Raw genomic sequence first — 22,758 nt, 5'->3', positions numbered from 1 at the left:
GTGAATGGACCAGAATGAGCTGTCAGAGGTCATGAAGCTCTCTAAAGATGACTAGATTTCTGCTCTACCTCCAAATGATGTCACAGGCACACTAGTCAAAGAGTCGTGTGACCAGGCGACTGTGATTGCTATTTGAAGAAAAGTGCGTGTCTGTGAATTCGTTTCCTTCTCTTTCAGCACTACCCAATGTCCCTGAGGAATTAACATGCTTATTAAGCTATGAATATTATAACAGGTGAGGCGAGGGCAGGGTGGGGTGGGCGGGGGTAGTTACAAAATCGTCACCTGTGGGGTTTGGGTGTGCAGTGATTTTTCTTGTCTAGCAAGTGAGGTTTTCAGGATGAATCTGAAGCGGCTTTCAGATCAGGTCTCCCTATGGCCACCTGCTCACTTCCTAGTTGTACCGCTGTCTGTCCCTCATAATGATTTCTGCTGTTTCACGCATATAGCAGTGTGAGTTTTCATAACTATAGTAAGGGCTTGACTTATGTATACGATATGTTTGTTTTTATGTTAGTGTGTTGCGGCAGCTCATTGGGGGGGCTTGGTCACCTCTGGTATCCTGTCCAGGGTTTACCGCAGTCTTGTGTCCTGTGCTGCCTGCCTAGGATAAGCACCAGCCCCTTGTGTAACCCTGTTCTGGATCAGCGGTTGGAAGATGGATGTCGTCTTTTATGTAGAAACTGCTTATAGTGGCCCCTGCAAGTCATGGGAGGCCAGAGTAGGTGGCATATAGGCCATGTAGGTGGGGTGTTGTGGAGAAGGCAGGCTGTTTGGGGAGGCAACCAGGTGCAGTTCGGAAGCGTGCATCAACTAGTAGAAACCAGAAAGCCTGAGTTTCTGTGGGAAATGGGTTCGGTGTGTTTATACGTTCACATGGCAGCGGTTGCTGGTGTGTGGGAGGGATCAAGGGCGGGGTGGAGGTCTCATGGCGACCCAGGAGGTAAGGTCCGGACGGAAATGGGCGCCCCAGCCTGGCTCCAGCAGCCATATTGATCTGGTTATCCTGGAGGAGGCGAGCACGGAGTGGGTGGCAGGGGCGGGCAGATTCAGCGGCTTTGAACGGGTCCGGTTTAATGCTGCCGTGACTCACCGCCTTAACGGCAGCCTGAGTCTACGGGGGGTGGCGGGGGGGGGGGGGGGGGGGTAATGTGGTTAAGAGTCAGCATTTAGTTCCAGCAATGTTAGGCATGTCCTTCCATCCTGTAAGCCATCAGTAATGGAATCTGATGCCTCTTCACTTCAAAACCTGGGCTCCCCACATCTAAAAAAGCAAGAATATTGTGTTGACCTGAGCTTACTTTCCAAACACATTTAAACTTTGTAATAATTTTATAGACGTGTCATTAGTTTCATTATTTAGGCACTGAGAACTGAAATACGTTGTCCTTAAATGGCTCCGGTTGGTTTTTACTACCTCAGATCATATTCACTGGCAGCAGCTGGATGGACCATCGGAACAACACAAAATTCAATTTGATACTACCCTCTAACCATCGTGTGTGTGTCCGAATAATAACCCTCTCCGTGGAGTTCTATATTTAGCAACAGTGGGGCTGGAGGACTCTTATTAAGTCTCCTGGAGAGAGAGCACAGGTGTTTTCTAGTCCCGTCCTCCCCTCTCCCACCGCCGAAGGGGCTTCTCCTTCTCCTTGTATCCGTGCAGTGGTCCGAGGTGTGTCAGGTCCCCTCGAGTCGGCCCTCTTCAGCCACTTGAACTATAAACACAACACGCCATTTGTCATGTATTTCAAAACCATCTGACCCAAGTGTGGTAAGGCCCACTATTTTGAGACACTGGCAGAAACGTCTGCTGTCCATGCCGGACGTTAGGAAGAAAATGTTTGTCCAGAGGCCCTCAGTTGCTTTTGTGGGCAAGGGGGAAAGGGAACAGATTGGAGTAGCTCTGGCGATAACTGTGGGTTGCAGAGCAGAACAGCTGGGATACTTAGAGTGTGGTTCTTCTGCTCTTGCAAAATGCTTCGTTACCCAGTGCCCCTTGCTCCACAAGCTTCCTGTTGCTTGGTGCCACTGTTGCGTACAGCATTTTAAACTGCTGCCTCCTTTCATCACTGATGTCGCGGTTGTCTTCCTGGCACAGGGAAAAATCTTGCCTGAGTGAGATCTGCAAATCTCTGACAGACAGATTTAGTCATCTCAAGCTGGAGACCTTCCAGTAGCCCAGGTACGGGTCCACTTTTGGAGCTGTTCGGCTCTACTGTAAAGGCACTCAGTCAGGCTCCCAGATCTTGCTTTCACTGCTGTTGTTCCTCCTGCATTGGCTGCTACAAGTTCAGAGACACATTATGGTTTAAAATGAGAATCAGGGAATAGGCCTGTATTTTAATCCAAAACATCATTGGTCCAACAACTGGCATTAAAACGTTATTTTGGAGGAACCTGGTTTAATTTTTTTCCCCATCGCAAACATTCAACTCACCACTGCATGCTCTTTATTTGGAGTCCAGTCATATATCCATGCTTTCCTGCAAGAGAGTCATTAAATTGTGAGTCAGTGCTTAGAAATTCTAGATTTTCTTTAGTATCAGTCAAATCATTTATCAGGGGAAATCAAGGGTTAGAGGTCACCCTGAGAAACTTTATAAGGGGATTAATGGATAAAGGTCAGCAGAAAGGACAATAATAATAAAAAATTAAGAGTATAACTGTAAAATATAAATATACTCTTTGTTCATAACTTAATATGAAACTTAGGGTAGAAAAGGGTCTGCTTTCTGTCAAACAAATTGTTAACTTCTTTAAGCAATGCATCTATAAGACCGGCGGTTTTGCATGCCAAGTGATTCGGAAGTGATTTAAATAGTGCTTTTTCATCAGTTGCTTTCAATGGTGACTCAGAGGAGAACAGCGACCCAATGGAGATTCTCAGCAGAGGTGAAGGTACAGCTCTGGAAAAAATTGAGACCACCATATTTTTTAAAAAAATCTGGTTTCTGCTTTTCTAAATCTTTTAGATTTTCTTTTATCTTTTTCAGGTTTAATCCTGGTTCTGCTGGCAGAAGGCTGCGCCGAGCAGCAGGTTGCTTCCAGGTTTGAAATTTCTAAGACAGCAGTACAGAAGAACAAAGTGAAGCAGGAGACAGTGGGAATGACTAAAGCAGCCAGGCAGAGGGCAGAAGCGACTTTCTAATGCCAGAGATGATTGTCAACTTATCTGGCAGTGCGTGATAAATCAGAGGATGACCTCAGGTGACCTTCAAAAAGGATAGGAAACATTAAATGGTGTGAAGTGCACTGCAAGGACAGTTCATAACAGGCTCATAGAAGAAGGACTGAAAACCCATAAAGCAAGGAAGAAGCCCTTCATCAATGAGAAGCAGGGAAGAGGCTGGCTGGAGTTTGTAAAAAAAAATGCATATTTCACACAGGCACATTCCCATAAACTGAGAAATGAGTGAAACTGAAAATTTTGCTAAATTTTTTCCAGAGCTGTATATGAGGTCACTGCCACTTTTTCTTAATCAGATCGCTTATTGTACTTATAATTTTTTTCTTGGAAACAATAGACATGCAGGAAGGGAAAAGGGAAGTGAAGTGGTTCCGGGCTGCTCATCATGTGGAGTGTTTGCTGGTCATCTCCTTTGTGTAAACATAAGATCGCTTACTACAAATCACAAGTCTTTGTTATTTGTGCTTTTTCTGCAAATAACATATAAAATAATCGCTTAACATTCACTCAGTGTTGCGACTGCTCTGTACCGCTGGATGTGTCTTGATGCAGCATAAGCTTTGAAAAGGCTTTGAAAGGAGCGTGCACAGGGGGGCCCTGCTGAGAGGAGACCCTGCTGTTTGCCGGTCATGCTGTGCAAACCTGAGGGCAGATTTTTTTTTTGTTGGGCCTCCTGGTCCAGATGGGTGATTGGCATATGGGGGAGGGGGGGCATCAGTACAGTAGGTTTAATACCCAGTATAAGACATGGCCACTTGTAATAGTGACATCCAGCTTTCTGTCAGCTCTCTCCTACCTCGTGGGTACCTTTACGTGCTTTGTTTTTATGTGCTACACTAAAAATACTATTCAGTTTGTGGAGTTTGTTATATACAATATGTGTAGACAAAAAAAATATATATATTTGGTATTTAAATATACAGGGATTGACATAACTGGTACGCAAGTGCGCATTCGCCTTTAAAATACGCCGATATAACAAATTATTGTGCATTTTAACGTATATATTGCAAATGAAGTACTAATTAGCATATAAAGGTTAAAATGCAAGATAATTTCTTGTCATGTCGGCACAAATACACATAAAATCCGTACGCGTTCACGCTGTTACAACAATCGATTGCCGCACGTATCACTTTTAAAGGTGAATGCGCACTTGCGTACCAGTTATGTCAATCCCTGAATATATAGCTTAAATAGCGGAGCCTGCCCACTGTTTGTTGGTCTGGTAGCATCCCAGCGCTGTGGTTGGTTTCCTGTCTTCAGGTCATAGTAGGATCTTTCAGCTTCCACCCACGTCTTGTTTTTCTGTACGTCAGACCTGGTCTCTTTCCATAGATGAGCTCCGATGTTCCTTCATACGTCTAAAAAACCGACTGTGTGAGTGTGATATTTTCTGTCTGTTACTTAATCTTTCTTTATCTGGCATTCAGATAGATACATTCCTTTACATGAGTTGCGTTTCACTTACCGAGGACATTAATTTCCAGCGTTTGAAATGCGTGGGAGACGATATCGTCTCCCTATTCTGAAAGTTGCCCTTCTTCAGTTGACTTATGCCGTCCATAGTTCACCTCCTGCTTGAAATCCGAGATGCACCAGACTCCACCACCATTTAAAAAGTACCACAGCCTTTTAAAGTTCCAGCTTATCAGTGTTATCTCCTTCCTAAGAGGGACTGACGGACCACAGGGCATTACGATCTGTCTCATTGAATGGTGTCTGGTCCAAACCTTAAATAATTTCATGATATTAAAATGTTAAATTGTATTAAAATACAATTCGTAATATTCATACAACATATGTATTATTAATGGATGTTAGCCTGCATTTACTTTGGAAATAATTATGTAGCTGGTCTTCTTAATTTGATCGTAGCCAGACTTTGCCAGCTTTCGCCTTCCAGGGAATGTGTCTTCCTCAGCCTCTTTAGCACCTGTTAGCAGTTGCTTCCTTTCTAATTGCACTGACAGCAGAGGACTACAGAATGGCACCCTCTCACCCCTGAAGCTGAACTTGATGAACTGGTTTCGCACCTTGTGTGCTGCAGTAATGCACTCTTGCGCCATTTCCATCCACCTTCTCACAAAACGATGTTGTATAGCGCTCTGGGACAGCATTGGCTGAAATGCTGCTGTGCAGTTAGCGTGCTGGGACAGCAATTTCTTCAAATGCTGCTGTGCAGTTAGCGTGCTGGGACAGCAATTTCTTCAAATGCTGCTGTGCAGTTAGCGCTCTGGGACAGCATTGGCTGAAATGCTGCTGTGCAGTTAGAGTGCTGGGACAGCATTGGTTCAAATGCTTCTGTGCAGTTAGCGTGCTCGGACAGCATTGGCTTAAATGCTGCTGTGCAGTTAGCGTGCTGGGACAGCAATTGCCTCAAATGCTGCTGTGCAGTTAGCGCCCTGGGACAGCATTGGTTCAAATGCTGCTGTGCAGTTAGCGCTCTGGGACAGCATTGGTTCAAATGCTGCTGTGCAGTTAGCGCTCTGGGACAGCATTGGTTCAAATGCTGCTGTGCAGTTAGTGCTCTGGGACAGCATTGGCTTAAATGCTGCTGTGCAATTATGTCCATTCAGATTTACGGAAGCCTCCTCACTATTTTCTCTGCTGACTGAACTGTGATTGCTCTGGACTCGATCAGTTTTATGGTGGCTCAGTGGGCACAACTGTCCACCGTCTCACATCCTGAGAGTCGGGGGCTTCAGTTGCATCCCTGCTGTGTGTATAGGGGGGGTTTACATGCTCTAAAGACACACTGTTATGTGAACTGTCATTTCTAATTTGCCCATAATACATATGCGGATAAGTGGATGGGTGGGTAAATTTTCCATTTTTAATGAAATCTACACTATATACATATATCAACATTACGCTTGTAAGTATTGGATAAAGATATGATATTTCTATAATGTCACGCAGTCACATACTCAGACTGGTGTGATCTATCTGCACCTGTCAGTTTCTTGGGTGTATGCAGTATAGCGGTTCTGTATGCCACATCGCACATACATGTCGGCCGATGGGAGTTTGCCGACACGCACTGCTCCCAGTAACATCTGTACAGTGAGCGTCAACCTCACATCCAGTTGGTTCTCTGCCAAGGGTGTGACCAGTGGCTGGTTGGCTACATAGATGAATACTGGAGGTCTTCCTCAAGTGGGGGAGTTGGGGGGGGTGAGCACAGAGGAGGAGTGTCTGCTGAATGTTTTGAAATTCTCAACACTCCCTACTGAGCTCCCATTCAAAGGCGCGGTCATTGGGCTGGACAGCTTTTACCCCTGCTCCAATTTTTGACCCCTTACCCCACGCACCAGCCCACTGCTCACACTGACTGCCAGTACTGATAACACACTCAGTCTGGGTTAAACCACTGGAGTCACATCTGGCTTAAGCAAGGAAAGTTGTCGCATCTGCGACTTCATTAGCTTCCTGACTTGCTGGCTGCTGTTCTTGTTTTTTTGCTCGCAGTGCTAAACAAAGCTATATAATGTTTCTTTTTGCAAATATGCATGTCGGGGAAAGTGCCTCTTGCATGCAGGGAGATGTAGCAATTATAAGGAAAACAGAAAGCCTTGTCACCTTTGTTTCTCAGTCAGGCAAATTAAATTAAAATGTAGAGATAGATGATTCACTCATTTATTTTGCATATCTCACACATTCAACCCCACACCTTATATCCCAGGCTTTTTGTTGTTGCATAATAACGTGAACCTGGCCACCCAGTTTTAAGTAACGGATTATACTGCTGGTGTGAATTCAGTGTGCTGTTGGAGCAGAGGTGATGTTCTGTTCTGCCTGGGTGTCCAGGTGTTACCTTCCAAACCACCCAAATCAGATCCCAAATGACTACAGAGCCTTTTACACTGAGCTGCTGCACCTAGCATGAAGCCGTAATCCTTCCCGGATAGATAGCCCATCATTTTGTTGAACTTTGCAGAATTTTTGTATGTGCAGCCCTGTTGATTAGTTTTTACAATTAGACTGTATATGTGACTATTATAGGATTGTTGTCATCGGTCACTTTGGAGTCCCTGCTCCTCATTGTCATTGAAGGGCTCTGGGTTCTCGAATCACCTGAACGATCAGCACTCTGCAAGCAGCTGTTCGGAAGCTTCATACTACTGTCTCCAACTCATGCATTAAAATCCCCAAAGGATATGTTGTCCTTATTGCACCCTCGTCTGAGCCATTAACTGCACAGCCCGAACCGTTTTATTTTCTTATTTAGAAATGACCGGCATATCTGTGTCACACAGTCAATAATACATATCTTCTGTCACCTCAAAATCACCAGAACATTTTTAAGTTGTCATATCGGCTCTGTTTGCTTCTCTTCTGTGCCATTTGCTGTTAAATAAGAGCAGGAATTTTATGGCGAATTCAGAGTGTTGACACCACCTGTCAGCAAGGCCTGACGTGATGCAGGGACCGGTCTCCTAAATCAATTGTCTCACAGAGAATGTTCTGAAGAGGTAGGAAACTTTTACTTCACATTACAAATCAATATGTCGTGATGATGTTGCTTTGGGGAAGGAAGACAGACTTGATGATGGACGACTTCGAAAAGGGTTCTTGTTTTTTTTTTACGTTTTGATAACAGACACAGTTGCTTTAACAATCCCTTAAAATCTCTTTCATGCCTTTATTTCACTGAAAAGATCACAAAAAGGGTTAAAAAATATTTGAATGGGTTTTATTTGGAGTAAAGCCAACTGCCACAGGCAGTTCCTCACATGACACAGTGGCAGGGCCAGCAGAGAAATCTCATGATTAGAAGCTGGGGTGGACTTTTTGTGGCTGCATATGTGTTTAACAATCGTATCTGATCGAAGAGATAAGGAATACAGATGGATCTGAATCGTCCACCGGTTCTGATGAAACCCTGAGCCTCAGAAAAGACAACCATCTGAAAAGATTCTGACTACAAGCTACTTCAGCAGATAGTCCTGTAGTTAATCAAGTGTGATTTATCATATTTTTTTTTCCCTCAATGTTTGTGATTTATTCAGTGCTTCAGTTACTTGCCCAGAGGACTAGAGGCATAAACCCTGTGACCTGTACCTCAGCCCTGCTTGAACCTCTCCTCAATGCTGCTTTTGTTTGGTTAGGCTTTGCGCTGAACATTGTATGTATTACACGGGGCTGGGCAGTTCAGGGGTCACACACTGCATTCTCAGTCTGCGTTCGTGTCCGTGTGTGTGTTAGCGTCCGTAAGTGTTTTAACATGTGCTGGGCTCCGCAAGGTCGTTCAGTCCTCGCGAGTGGGCGATGAGGTCTAGGTTGGAGCTTTATACACCGAGATCCTCCTTCGCCTCACAGGAACAATCAATCTGTGCCCACGTTCCACTTGATTTCAGGACCCCAGTGATTAGGGATAAGTTTCTTAAAAGCAAGAAGAATTTCTTCACCAGAGGAATAAAAAAGCAAACATTCCACGAAGGTTAAACTCGCATGCTATAGCGTAATGCTATAGGCATTGCGTTGAACTATTTGGGTTCAAATTAATTTCTGAAGAGTTACTAATGAAATCTTGCCACAATCGCTGCTGCTGAAAGCCTCCAGGAGTCTTTCCAGGTGCAAATCTGAGCGATCCACAATGAGATATTCACTGCAGCATCTGCACACAGCACAGGCTGGGACAGGCTGCCGTCTCTTTGTCATACAAGCTGCTGTGCACTTATGAAATCCTTAAAGTGAAAACCACCGGCAGTGCCTATGCTATTGAGGTCCTCTTGTTTTTTTTGCCTTTCTGTGTTAGTGCAGGTTTGTGTAAGCTGGGAAATATAATGCCACATTATACATGCTATTACCCCTGTGGCCAACGCTTTCCTTCATATCTACTTCTACAAGCCATCTCCACTGAGCTGCATAACACTGCGCTCCCACATGCGGAGTTCGTGGGTGGAACTGAAGAGACTGCACATTGGGTCACTGCCTGCGATGGTCGTAAGCCTGCCCTAATGCCGCCCGTGCCTCTGTCAGAGGACCTTCTGCCTACAGCCTGGACGTCAACAATGGTGTAGATCAGAGAAGATAAAGCATCGCAACACTGGTTACAATTACGATTATCAGTGGCTCTGAATTTATGTTGATGAAATGTTCAACTCACCTTCACGTTCTGGGGGTGTATTGCACTGGTATTCCTATTGCCAGTGTAATTAAAAACATCATTGGGAAGAGGTGACAGTTGGGAGCAGATTCAAAATCTGCTCTTTGGCATGAAAAATCAGCGTCTTCTCCTCACACATTTAATTCGGCATTTATTTACATTTACTTTATTTAGTGGACTCTGTTGTCCAAAGCAAGTCAGTCAGCCAGCACCGCAAGCACACATTTATACATAGGTTATCTTTAATGTTTTTGTGAAAGGAATTGAAAACAAAGAACAAATTGAAAAAAATCCATCCGCATATATGTATAATATATATGACAGAAACTACTGTGGTCTGCACTTATTTTTTATTATTTTTATTATAAAAATTATTATATTATACTTATTATATTATTATTATAAAGAAATGATTTTTATGGAGTCTAGTAAGCTCTGAAATGTATATGTAATATCTGGAATTTGCTAGGATTTTTCAATGTTTTCTAAAAGCATTGTGTTATATGCGTAGAGTGCACCAGCCAAAGGAGAGCAACGTATGGTATCACCCAACCCATGACAAAATGCTACCTTGTTAAGCATGGTGGCTCCACTTGTGAGGTATCGGAGTTGTGTGACAAATGCTGAGAATTACTTGCTAAATTAAGCTCTCTGGTTCATCAAAAACATCCTCCCTCCTTCCTGGGCACGGCTTGTATTAAGTTATGATGGGGTAAGCGAGCAGCTTGTCACACTGAAATATGTCTTACGGTCAAAATAAACTCGATGACCTACATAGACCACAGCTGAGTGAGGACAAGAGTCTTGTTGCGTGACCAAGGGGCTGCACCCTTTCCCCTTAATCTTGGCTAGCTTAGTTAGCATCCCAGTTGTAGGCCACGATGCTTGTCAGTATTGCCCTCAGCAGTGCAGGATATTGCATGACAGGGAGAGGGAGAATTTGCCCCCCTTTTCAGGTGGCACTGAAACTCAGCATGTGTGTTAGACATGGGAGAATACGGTCTTTTCGCCATGACTGGGTTTGGAGGCAAAGTCATGATGTGGCTTGGTTTTGGTGTCCTCCTCACCATGAGGCCTGTTAGCATCAAATAGCCAGTTGCTCTCTTTTCAGAAACATTTTTTTGTTGTTTTGTTGCGTAAGGAATCACCATGATATCAATCCAGACAGTTCCTGTCTTTGAACACACACCCTTGTGTCAGTATTTGTGTGGTTATTAAGCTCTTGTTTTCCCCAAGGCGTAATTAATCCATGAAAGTGTCCACAGTTCCTGCTGTCGCACTGATGTTTCAAAGTAATTTTCCTTTAGGATCCAGGGGCTTAGTTTATAACTGCTTAGTTCGAGGGGAAGACTTGAATGATATGCAGGCTTTTTTAGTACTCTGCTTTTTCCGTGCAAATGCGTCTGTCATTCCTGAGGGCCTAGATTCACATCTCACTGCATAATAATTGTTTTCAGCCTGCGATCCACCCTGCCAAGCAGCAATTAACACCTTTCAAGAGAAACTTCATAGGAGAACTAAGGGAGAGATCCTCATTTGATCTGAAGAACAGAATTCACTGTTCTCCTCTTTCAGTACTGCAAATAACACTTAAACGTTTTTGATATAACATTATAACAGGAGTGTTTTAATGTTAAATCTGTGAATAAAGTGTTGTTTGCTTTAATTTTAAACCATTAGTATATTCAGCCTTATGCAAAAAGTGATAATGCTTTACATTACCTGCACTTTCATAATATCTTTATAATGCATTTATAGAACTTTCATGCACCTTCATAATACCTTTATAATGCATTCATAGAACTTTAGTTAAGTATACCTTAATATCCTAGCATCTTAACAGTTTTAATATACAGTAATAACAGAAATTATATGATAATAACAAACATTATATTATGTTTGTTATTAAAGTATGTAAAAGCTGTTTAAGTATGTTAGGATGTCATGGTATACTTGCATGCTGCTTATAAATGTTTTATGATTGCATTATAAATGCATTATGAAGGTGCAGTTAAGGTGAAGCGTTACCTAAAACGCTGTTATGGTTATGTTTACCCTGAGTGTTTTTTTTCTGCTTACCTTGCATAAAGCAAAGTTCAAGTAAACAGATTTCCCAAATTCCTGATTGTTTAACGCTGATCTGTTGTTCCAGCTGGAAGTATAAAATGAACAGTTTACCATTGTTTTATTTCATACACATAAATCAGGCTAAATATATAAAAAATAATTGATGCATGGTAATGCAGAGGCGGAGAGTCCATCCAGACCACACTGTAGTGCAGTGGACTCAGACGTAAAAATGGTCGGCCCAGCGAGCACCCGTGAAAGGGCCGGTCGTCAGCTTGCAGGAGTCCGTGCCAGCATGAAGCACACACTTCATGGATAACATTATCCATAGATCCTGAAAGCACGGCTGCAGACCCCAGTGCTGTGAGGCCGGGCCAAACCCCAGAGACAAACAGCAGACCCAGGCGATTAAAATGGCCAGTGAAAAGAAGTAGGCTGTGTCAGTCCGCAGAAACGTACTCAGAGTGCAGTGTGGTGTGGCGCGCTACAGGCAAACAGAGAAACAATGTGTTGATCTTGGAGGGAAAGTTTCCTTCCGAGACAAATGTGGATATTGCAGGAATGACTAGGAGAAAAAAAGCACAAACCATATTTGGTACTCGGATTAAATGCATTTATGTCACACATGATTTAGTTGTGTAAACAAGTTATATGACTTTGGTTTATAATATATTGGTGGATGGAGAGCATGGTACATTGTTTTGAGAACTTAGAAATATATATCAATGAGAGAAAACCCAGTGAAATGACTTCAGTGTCACAAGTATGAATAGTAGTATTTTTAAACTGAATGTTTTAACTTTCAAACTATCCTGCATTTGTGTCAATAACATGTGCAGTGGTTTAATCTCTTAAATAAAATAAACGATCTCACAAACATTATCAGAAAAAGGAAACGTCATTTCTCTCCGTTTCTGAGCTTGTGCAGGATTGAGTTCCCAGCCTGAGAAAGCCTGACGTGATCTCCTCCCGATAATGTAAAGCTGCGGGAGGGGGGAGGGACACAAACCGAATCGTCACGTAGCGTCTGCTCTCTGCACCGGGAGACTCGTCCAGCTGGCTTCCTTTGTGCCTCTCTCATGATCATGTATGGAGGCGTGCAAGTTGTACAAACAGGGAAAAAAATGTATCACTGCCATTTACTGAGAACCAGGGGACTTTCTGAATTATGGACTGCTAATGTTAATGTACTAGAATGTTATTTTTAAATATATGTTGTTATATATCAAATGTAAGATGTATATCTTATTTGGGTTTCACATTCTATTCAGAGGATTTGATATAGGATATTCTAATAGCCCAAGACCTGTTGACTTAAATAAGAGTCTCATTTTCAGGATTTATGGATATCCATTTTAGAGTTTGCCACAAATTTTAATAGTCCATTTCAGCCTTAGGAATAATCTTATCACTTTGTGCTACCACGATTCAACAACAACACACAATTTTAAACCCAGGGTGAAAATTATCAAATTATTATCTTCAGATGCTATTTTAGACTTTAAGTCCAAAAGACTCTAATTGCTTAATGCCTGATATGGAATATGATCTCAGAATCGCGAGTGTCATTCATGTAGTATTGCCATACTTCGCACAGATTGAGTGCCTGTCTGTTTGACATCATTCTGGGCCTGATACAGCTTCACATCTGTTGTAGATAAATCTCTTTACTGGTAATAAAATGATCTGATCAGCGAAGCATGTTTGAATAGATATCTGACAATGTCACCATACATTCTAGCATTCCCACAGCACATTGCATGATCTGTGACAGTAGAACCTCTTTATGTGATAAACAACCACACAGTATTATCGAAACTAGGAGAACAGTCTCTAAATTACTTTTCACTCTTCCATTTTACATGGTCTACCCTCAGTCTGTCCTGTGGCTGAAGGGATTACATGCTTTTGTTGCCTCTGGACTACAGTAGATCGCAGGTAACACAAAAGTCCAAAAGCACATAACAGGATTCTTCAACTCAGCATGCTTTCACTGAAAATGTACAGTACTGTGCAAAAGTCTTAAGCAAAAAAATATGTTTAAATGATCTTCATAGTGTAAGACTATGACATTATGTCAAAGTGTGTTAGCTTAGCCATATTCCAAAACCTCTCCTAAGGTCACCCCAGAATTTCCAGAAATCATCCAATACACCCCGTGCATTTTTTGACTCAAGCCCTTCGACACCTGGTATGGCTAATCAATATCTCAGTGGCTTAAACTAATTTAAGTAATTAATTAGGTGAGCTGAGGGTGAAATTTAAGAAATACATGAAATGGCTGGGCTGCTCCCAAGGAGACTTTTGGAAACCGAAGCAGTGTTCTGACTTTTTGGAAAACACAAGTAATTCTTTATAGTTTTTATTGTGTTACTCTTAATTTGCAAATGTTCTAATGTTAAATTGTGTTTTTGCTCTGAGCAATTACTCACTTACTAATCAGATAAATTACTTTAAAATTTGCACAGTACCGTACATTTAGTCTACAGATAGACTGCCCCACCTAAAAATACTGCATTTTATAGAACTTTGGACCATGCTGCTTCTAAGAATGCAGTAATATTAATTTAATGGCTCTGTACAGTGTGACGCTCAGTGTGACAGCGATAGTGTGGCACTTTGCGTTTCCTCTATGTGCCAAGATGCTGCATCATGGTCACCTGGACCTCCTGCGTATGCAGGTTTTTGCACTAGTTTTGCACTTAATTTCTTTGACTTGATACAGTCATACCTGATCTAAATGTTTCATCCGGAAACCACTGAAAGCAGCATGCCCTTTAACAACTGTAAAAGAACAAAGAAAGGAATCTCTTAACCAGCATGAATTATTAATGCTTAATCATTCAGTTTTTCAGAAACAATGTTGATTTGGCTTATAGCTTAATCAGTTACTTTTAAAATGCACATAGAGACACAATTGCCTTTCCTGTTCTCTGCAAAACAATTGTTTCACGGAGACTGACAGAAATGTTGTGATATTGCCAGTTCACATTCAGACCTGAATCCACACCTTCTTCACGCCGGATTAATTAAAAACACACAATGGGTTTCCGGAACAGGGATGAAGGAACCGTGTTGCATGGCTGTGATATCGCAGTGGCACAGTTCCATTCACCGCAGAAAAAAGCCCTTTAATTTCTCTATGAATTTTATTCAGTCGGGTTCCTGTTTTGTATTCCAGAACAGACCACAACTTAACAACCTGTTAGACATTTCATATTCAAATTGTAATAGTACGCACATCTTTACAAATGCCACTTCCATAATTTACCTAACATTAACCCATTATTTCTGAAATACAGTGTAGTGGATAAGGAGCCACATGTGTAGTTATTTATCCTGCCTTTCTACACAACTGGGGAAAAAAGCATTTGCATTTATAATGACATTTAATAATAAGCTCATTTCAGAATGCTTCATTGTGTAACAGTAAACCTGACTAGTATATTATATAGTACATGACAAATGCACGAAGCAGTGTTATCCCGATCTTGCAATTGATCCAACCCCCCCCAATGAACCCCCCTGGTCAGTGAAACCTAAATTTTATCGGGGCCACTGAACCTTGGCTTTATGTCACTGGTTGAATTTTGACCTCATGGAACAATTACTTAAGTACCCCTGGTATATAACCTCAGCATGAATGAGGATCTGTCAGCAAATTCAGCTGTTTTTATCACGATCATCGTGCCGGTCAAACAAGCACTGGGCAAACAAACACGAAGTTTATGTGCTCGCTAATTACACAAACTAACTAAGCCGTAATATCTCGACCTGGCGTGGGAGACAGTGTAATTACGAGATAGACCCGGTAGTCTTAACTGAGATATGAGATTAGCAGAGGCGTGGCCTAGGGTACATGCGTCTGAATGAATGAACTGTGGAATGCTAGAATGCAAACCTTTTTTAAATGTTATTCCTCTGATCATGGCAGTAAACAGATGGTCACCATCAGCTAGATAAGAGGCACTGGGGGAGGCTTTGCGGAGAGGCCTCCACTCAATGGAAGTGAGAGGCTGTGTGTCCTTCGCTCTGTTTACTTATCTGCACGCCCCCCGACTGCCCCCATGAGCGTCAGTTGTGCGAAACAGCGTGGCATTTACATTGTTTACAGCGGTATCGCTCTGATTGCTCTGTTGATACAGCCTGGCCTGTTGCTCTACAGGAGGAGGCCTTAATTGTTGCCTGCTGTGCAAACACAGATGATTGGTGAGTCAAGTAGCTGCCAGTGGTTGAATAAGGACTGATTGTGTTTTCTAATTAAACATACTCAGCATATTGCAGGGTTGTCGGAATGCGGGCCGCCCATGCTAACATTTAGCATTCCGATGTGGCCGCCGAGGGCATTCAGACAGTGATGATATTCCTATGCCGACCTCGCACTGGCCACCTGGCTGACCGAGGTGTTACGGCCGCTCCGGTGGTACTTAAGTAGCTTCCGGGAATCTTTACAAATATTCGCTTTCACATCCCTAAAAATGTGACTTGTGGACAGCGAATCTTCCTCGAGCTGTAATGCAGGACTGCTATCCCCTTTCAAGCGGCCACATTCACCAGCTCATTTCTCAGCTCATGGCCCCCTGGCACGAGCCCTCAGGCATTGACTGGAAAACGGTCTGGCCCGCTTGCCTGCTTTGACGTATAACTTGCTCACACAGAAGCTAGTCCCTACAGCGCACTGCCTCAGAGCAGCGGCACAGGACACTCAGTTGGATCTCAGCTATGCTTCCCACATTGGGATTCTAGCCTTTTTTTAATGTCAAACCAAGTCTTGTTGCTATAGGTCTTCTGAGGCAGCTGAAGTTCACAGGCTGAGGTCACTAAGTCAAAGAGCGAAATGTTGTGACCGTACTTTTTTTTGCTCTGTAAGGCCCATGGGGTCACCCTACCCTGGCAGCCTTTCAGGAACTGTCTTACACACAAACTGAAACTCAGTATTTACCATGTGACTGTTTATTGCTAAGTGAAGTCACTTTTGCTGGCGGTCACAGCACATGCCTCTGTGCCACGAGTGATATTCTTATATAGAACAAGGCCTGGATATGTATTTGATAGGACACTGCTCTGCCCAACCAGGTAATGAAATAAACCTTTGTCAACCGCAGTTACCAGTAGACTGTTTTACATAGCAACCTAACCGTTTCAAATGGAAATGGGCTTTCTTGAAAACATGCTCTCCAACCTGAAAGTTTCTGTTAAGAAACACTCTCCGTTTCAGCAACAACGATAACATTCCATTCGGCCGACTACTGTGTACAGCCCTTCCAGTCACACGAAAAAACACATTCCTGACCTGTCTTATACAGAGAAAACGCAAATAAAAGGGAGAGTTTTGGTATGACTGTATGATAGTTCCGCATTTCGGTTATGATCATTCTCCAAGTCAAGTTTTTTTTTTTTAATTTGAGAGTCTAGCTCCCTCTGTGCTCTTGAGTGGGATAGGAGCGGTCCCCCCCCCCCCCCCCCCCCCCCCCGATACGGGGCTGAGGCTGATGAGCGGGGAAGCGCCATGTCCTTAAATAGCCACGTGAGATTCCACATGCTTCTGGTGAGTAATCCCAGCATCCTTCTGCAGCAGGGCATGGGCCTGACTCATCTGCTCCACAGTCCACCAGCCCCAGCTACAATTAACATGTGCTCCTGGAGGAAACTGGGGAGAATAGTCTTCATTGACTTGGGGGGGTGGGGATGGAGCATGCAGAGAGAAAAGCTCTCTGACACCGTCCCCCCGCACCCCTTACCAGATCGCAGCAGCTAAGTTGCAAACGCCAAGACCTATTAGCTCTCCTCCGAAAGTAAAGGAAGCCGAACCGTCAAATCTGTTCATTGAATAGGATAATGAAATGCAACTGGCACTGCAAGGTAAATAGCAAACAGCGAAAAGCTATAGACTTTGTTGTGTCCAGGTCCGTGTGCCTCCTCTCTGTCGAGGGGCTGATTGCTGCTTTGTGTCTGGGGATGAGAGAGAATACCGCTTTACATACAAGGGAGCATAACCTGAGAATTATTGTACAATGTAACAGCGGGGCAAGTGTTCAATGGAAACCCAGCAAGCATCCTTAAGAGACACACAATATATGGTTTCATTCACCATAACGGAAAAAATGAGACATTCTGATGTGATGCATGTAAAAAAAAACAACAGCCAGAGAAATACAAAATATGTCTAAGAAAATGGACAATGCATATCTTGTATAGGCAGCGCTAAAACTGGCAATAAAAATTTTTACACATTTTTTTTTTTTGCACAGTGTTTGTCCTCTTTGCTGATGATCATTTCAGATCTTATAGCTTTAAACTGTGTCAAAGAGAACAGTATTGATGCGTCATGCTGTTCTCAATCACCAGCCCACTCTCTGTCACATTAAACCAGCGAGGGAGGATCAGTAGGCTTCTCAAAACCAGTTGACCATTGCAAGAGCAATAAGGATTTTTAGGGGCATTATGACTGGGCCAGTAAAACACAGCTGCCCCTAAAAGCCCCTCACTTTTCTTGCTGCCTTTTTGTCCACCTCCTCGCTCTGAACTTCACCGTAGCGTGAAATGCTGCCTGTCTGCTCTGCTCCAGGTGCTTCGCTTTCCCTGCTAACTGCCAGGTGTTTTTAGGACCTGGACACACAGTCCTCAGAGAGCAGAGGAGAGAGCTGGAAAGTAGGGGGGGGGGGCGCTGAAATCCCATTCCCAGCTTCTGGCAGCTGGAACCTACCAGAGTGAGCTGTCGGGCTTCCAACAATCGTGAAGTTAAATTAAGAGGGGCGCGGGGAGATTCACTCGCATGAAGTGTACATGCCAGGGTTTATAAATTGCACGCTGAAAAACGAGGGATTTTATTGGGATTTGCGCAGACATTTTAAAAGGGGTGAATGAGTTCACACATTCTTTAAAACAGAGAAGCTTTCTGTGTCTATAGGTTTGTGCCTTTGGAGTTAATGTACAGCTTCAAAAGAGTTTAATTGGTTGTTCGGTATATCATTGCCTCATATATAGTGCCTTTTAGAAGAGTGATGTCACTGGAGTGAGGCTGCTTTGCCATTCATACTCTTTTACTCTCCTAAGATAGTAAGTAGAACATGAGCTTCTCTACCTGATCCCCAGCTGATTGTCACCACTGCCCTCACTATAAAACCTGAAAGGCTGAGAGCACAGGATCCAGGCGCGGCTTTAGTTATGGTTGAGATGAGGCCGATTGGACTTAAAATAATGTATCATTCCATTGAGGAAGATTTGGCAGAAAAGCCTGCACACTGTTCAGTATCACAAACGAAATCGGCTTGCTTGGTGTATGTCCCAGAATCCTAGTGTCACAGAATTCTCCATTGTGTTAAGCACACTGTCGCATTTGAGAGCCCTGCCTTTCCAACTGCGCACTGCCTTTCAAACAGCCATTCGTATCCCGATTTCTTCATTTTCTCATTTCACTTATTTCCTCCTTTCGCACGTCTGTCTTCTGAATTCTCGCATCTTTCCATGCAGATATATTTTTTAAATAGTTCATACAAAAGGTTCATGTATCGTGTTCAGTGCAGAATGGTGTAATATTTAGAGTTAGTTCAGGTTTTCATTATGATGAATGAAGTGTATATGTATGTATACATAATGCTCATTATAATCATGTGCTGTCATTTAGCTTTGAATGCTAATCGACCTTTCAGTTAATCACTATTATTACTCTTCTGACATGCTTTACACTGTTGTGTCTCGTGGAAAATACAAATATATTATTAATAGTACAGTATTAATAGTAATTGTAATATAAGTAACATTTCATGCCAAATACATCTGATTAGAACGCTAAACCCCCATTTTATCACTGGAGGAATTTTGTGTAACCCTGGGGTGAGTGTGACACACTGCGGCCACAAATGCAGAGATGGCTGTTTGATCATCGTGGTTCATTGATGTTTTTTGGCCATAATACTTCTTTTCTTATAAAAATGTTTCACCCTGCGAACTTCAGGCTATAATACCATGAAAGGCCTTTGCAACTCTTTTTGTATCCTTAAACTCTCCTTTAGGTGAATGTGTTTCTGGTTTGTTTTTTGCCATAACTTACACATTTTAATCTGAAATGCGCTTTATTTTTATTAAATTGAAATCTATGAAGAGACGTCTTGCCATACGTACACTATGCATTATATGCAGACTCTAAACTTAGAAAAATAAACTGTTTTTCATATTTTATATATAACGTAAATAAATTTCATTCACCGCCACCCACTACCCTATTCAAATATTTGGGATCCACTCCTTCAGTCGTTCTCACAAAGAACATTTCTTTTCATTAACCATCAGTATATTAAGATGTGATTGCTATTATGTATTGCTTAAGTTGGAATTTGACTTTACTTGCAAAATCAAAAGGAGTAACATTTCATTCTTTGTCCTTGAGAAAAAACGCCATTCTTATCTTTAACAAATTTCTGTGTTCCACTGATTCACACTAACTTCTAGTTTTGTCACTGTTAAATGGTATATCATATATAAATATTGTTTTCATATGATGTTAATAACTAAAAACACAATATTGTCTGTCAGCTTTGCTGTTAATCTAAAATTCTTAGATATTTGAACAATGACACTGAAAACTTAAAAACTAAATTGCATAAGTAATCAGTTTCTGCTGGTTTGTATAGGCCTAAATGTATTTTTTATACATTACTTAGTACAATTCAGTGTGGCAAAAAGTATGTTTTACCGCCGTCAGAATTTCTTGAATAACGCTCAGAGGGCACAAATATAGCTAGAGACCATAATTGTCAATTCTACATTTACATATATCGCCAAACTACATACCTTTTAACACGACGAACAAATTAATAAATTCGACAAAATAAGAACAGTTTAAATGGTCCGGACAGAGTTAAATGTTCTCAGTCGAAGATTCTCTGATTTTGGGCTCACCGCTGATTTGGGAGACGTTATGCTTCTCTCTTTTCTGCGCATATTGTCAGGGCCTCCGATTTAAAGCAGTATGGGAAATTTTATGTATCTGCACATTATCCAGGAGCATTTCCAGAGAAGGGGCCATTCCAGGATTGTGTCTGGCACCTGAATAACTGAAGCGCGATCCGTTACCTAAACGAAGACAAATGTGTTACGCGGATCGAAGAGCCAGGATTATAACGTCAAAGCGTAATCGTGTGACTTAATGAACACTTATCATGTGGCCTGAAGGAAACAGTTTTGGAAAAGGAGGCGTGTGTCATTTATTTTGTATTGTTTTACGGCAAACTTCCAACATCTTTAAACATTTTTACTATAGGAGCTACAAGTAATTTAACTTATTACAAGTGTTTTTTTTTCATGAGTTCGCCAATCTCTCGTTTTTCAAACATTGCTGAACACTTGTTTTTAAATCTATTTCTCTGTGTATCATCATACCAGCATGCTGAAACCTGGACGGCAAACGATCACCATTTGGAAGTGTAGGAAGGATCTTACAGTGCACTCGCCCGAGGGTTATAACCCCCCCGTTGTGTAATTGTTATTAAATTTCAATTCATTTGTTAACATGTGCGTCTCTGCGGGTGGCGTGATTGTATATAGATCCTTGCATCCCACTAATGTGGATCCTGACCCACCTACCCGATAGCGAGAGCAAAAACACGAGTATCTACACCGCTAATGTTAAAACAACGTGACATTTAAATGTTACTTGTGCCAGCGTAAAAGAATCCTCATCCGCGGTGACGTGAGCCAAAAACTGGGACTTTGTAGGCCAGTTGAAAGAACAGATCGCTCACCTTGCCCGCAAAGACCCAGCCTCGGGCACACAAAACAGGACAGGCTAGTATCTATGACTCATATTAAATACGTTTCCTACCGAATAATGATATGGGGTCGGTGATTAAATGGCACCACGTTTGTTATGAATATGTCGTTATGAGGCATGTTTTTCATAGTTCCGAAGTATAAAGGAGTAAAAATAGAAGCACGGGCACAAATTAATTTTAGAAATTTCTGCGTCTTTAAAAGTTAACCTGCTGGGTGCGCTGTAACAAGGTTTATGTTACATGTAGGACCTCATATGTCTTTTGGTGAGTACATGCATAACTGAGATGACGAATCATTTTACCTTCCAATATATCCTATGTGCTTGGTCTGAAGACTGGTGTTCTCGAAGCATTACATGGTCGTCGTCCCAACATGAGACAAATCACAGATGATGACACTACAAAGTACCACGACGGCTGTGAAATATGAAGTTGTTCTTGACCAGTGACTCCGTTGTGACCAGATGTAATCTTCAGCGAACCCGAAAATGATATGATGATCCTCGAGGATAAATTGCTTTCTTTTTTCTTTCTTTCTTCCTTCCTTTTTTAATAAGCTTCACCCATGACAATATCTTCTGTAAATATCTGTACGTGTATCCCTAAAGTGTTGATAGCTTTTTAGGCAGGGCGACCTCGTGCGTTAGTGGACGGTCCTAAGACACCCATGGTCCGGCAGACAGACTCGCTTACACTGACTGCTCCTCATTGAAGGACAACGGCGATATGAGTGGTTGCTCTCTCTTTTCAGGACGCTCGAGCAAATCTCGGGACCTCCCTAAAATGGAATTCTTCAAGGTATCAAGCTGGCTATTTTATGCACGCCAGTAAGGTTTTTCGGCGAGTCCGGATGATTATTAGATTGCTATTGCCACCAAAAGGAAAACTGAGGCGCTACAGTCTTTTGTTTATTTCTTCGTAGTTGATATAGAAACAAAACATAATTATTAAAGTTTCTCGGCACATGCATTTCCTGCCACAGAAAAATGGATAACATGGATAAATTATGTCGTTTTCGACAACAAGGAGAATGTCACATTATTGGAAGAAATAAAAACTTACTTTGAATAAATAAATAGCTACAGAAAGTGATTATTTGATTGCTACATTTGTTTGAATACCTGACACTGTTGCCAATTTAAACGGGTTAGTCGTTTACAAGACTAATTCAGGTTAAGTACCTTGCTAAACTATCCACATGTACCCTCTTTAAAAAGTACGTTAAACAGGTAATCCTCAGATTACAAGTTTCGTATTGCCCTTACGTGTGTTCCAGAAGTAGGACTGTCCATTTTGCCAATTTTCTACGTTTATCTTAGTCAGGGTTGTTGGAGCCTATCCCAATAAGCACGGCGACAAAGAACGAGTATAACCTGAACGGGATGCGAACCCATGGTCTACACTATGGGCAATTCTGCGCGAGAGAAACAGGAAGTATATGTAAGCACCACACAGTCAAAGCGGGTGTGATATGGGATTCGAACCCACAATCCCTCGTGATACGAGATTGTGTAATGTGTGTATGTAATGAATTATACCAGTTCTGCGGCTGATGGTAAAATGTCTAGGACTATTTAGCTAATTCAGCGTTTATTTGTGCACCATTGTTAAGAAGT

General features: G+C 42.2%; 1 long non-coding RNA gene across 1 annotated transcript; it reads right to left on the bottom strand.

Moving 5' to 3' along the window:
- Positions 1 to 11,968: 11,968 nt before the first annotated feature.
- Positions 11,969 to 22,584, bottom strand: LOC125742345 (uncharacterized). Its single transcript, XR_007398084.1, has 2 exons — positions 21,445 to 22,584; positions 11,969 to 17,321 (listed from the first exon to the last, which is right to left on the bottom strand). It is a non-coding gene; the product is annotated as an uncharacterized LOC125742345 (long non-coding RNA).
- Positions 22,585 to 22,758: the final 174 nt, after the last annotated feature.

The sequence above is a fragment of the Brienomyrus brachyistius genome, chromosome 5 (assembly GCF_023856365.1).
Source record: "Brienomyrus brachyistius isolate T26 chromosome 5, BBRACH_0.4, whole genome shotgun sequence".
NCBI lineage: Eukaryota > Metazoa > Chordata > Actinopteri > Osteoglossiformes > Mormyridae > Brienomyrus > Brienomyrus brachyistius.
This window is presented reverse-complemented; position numbering and strand designations above follow the sequence as displayed.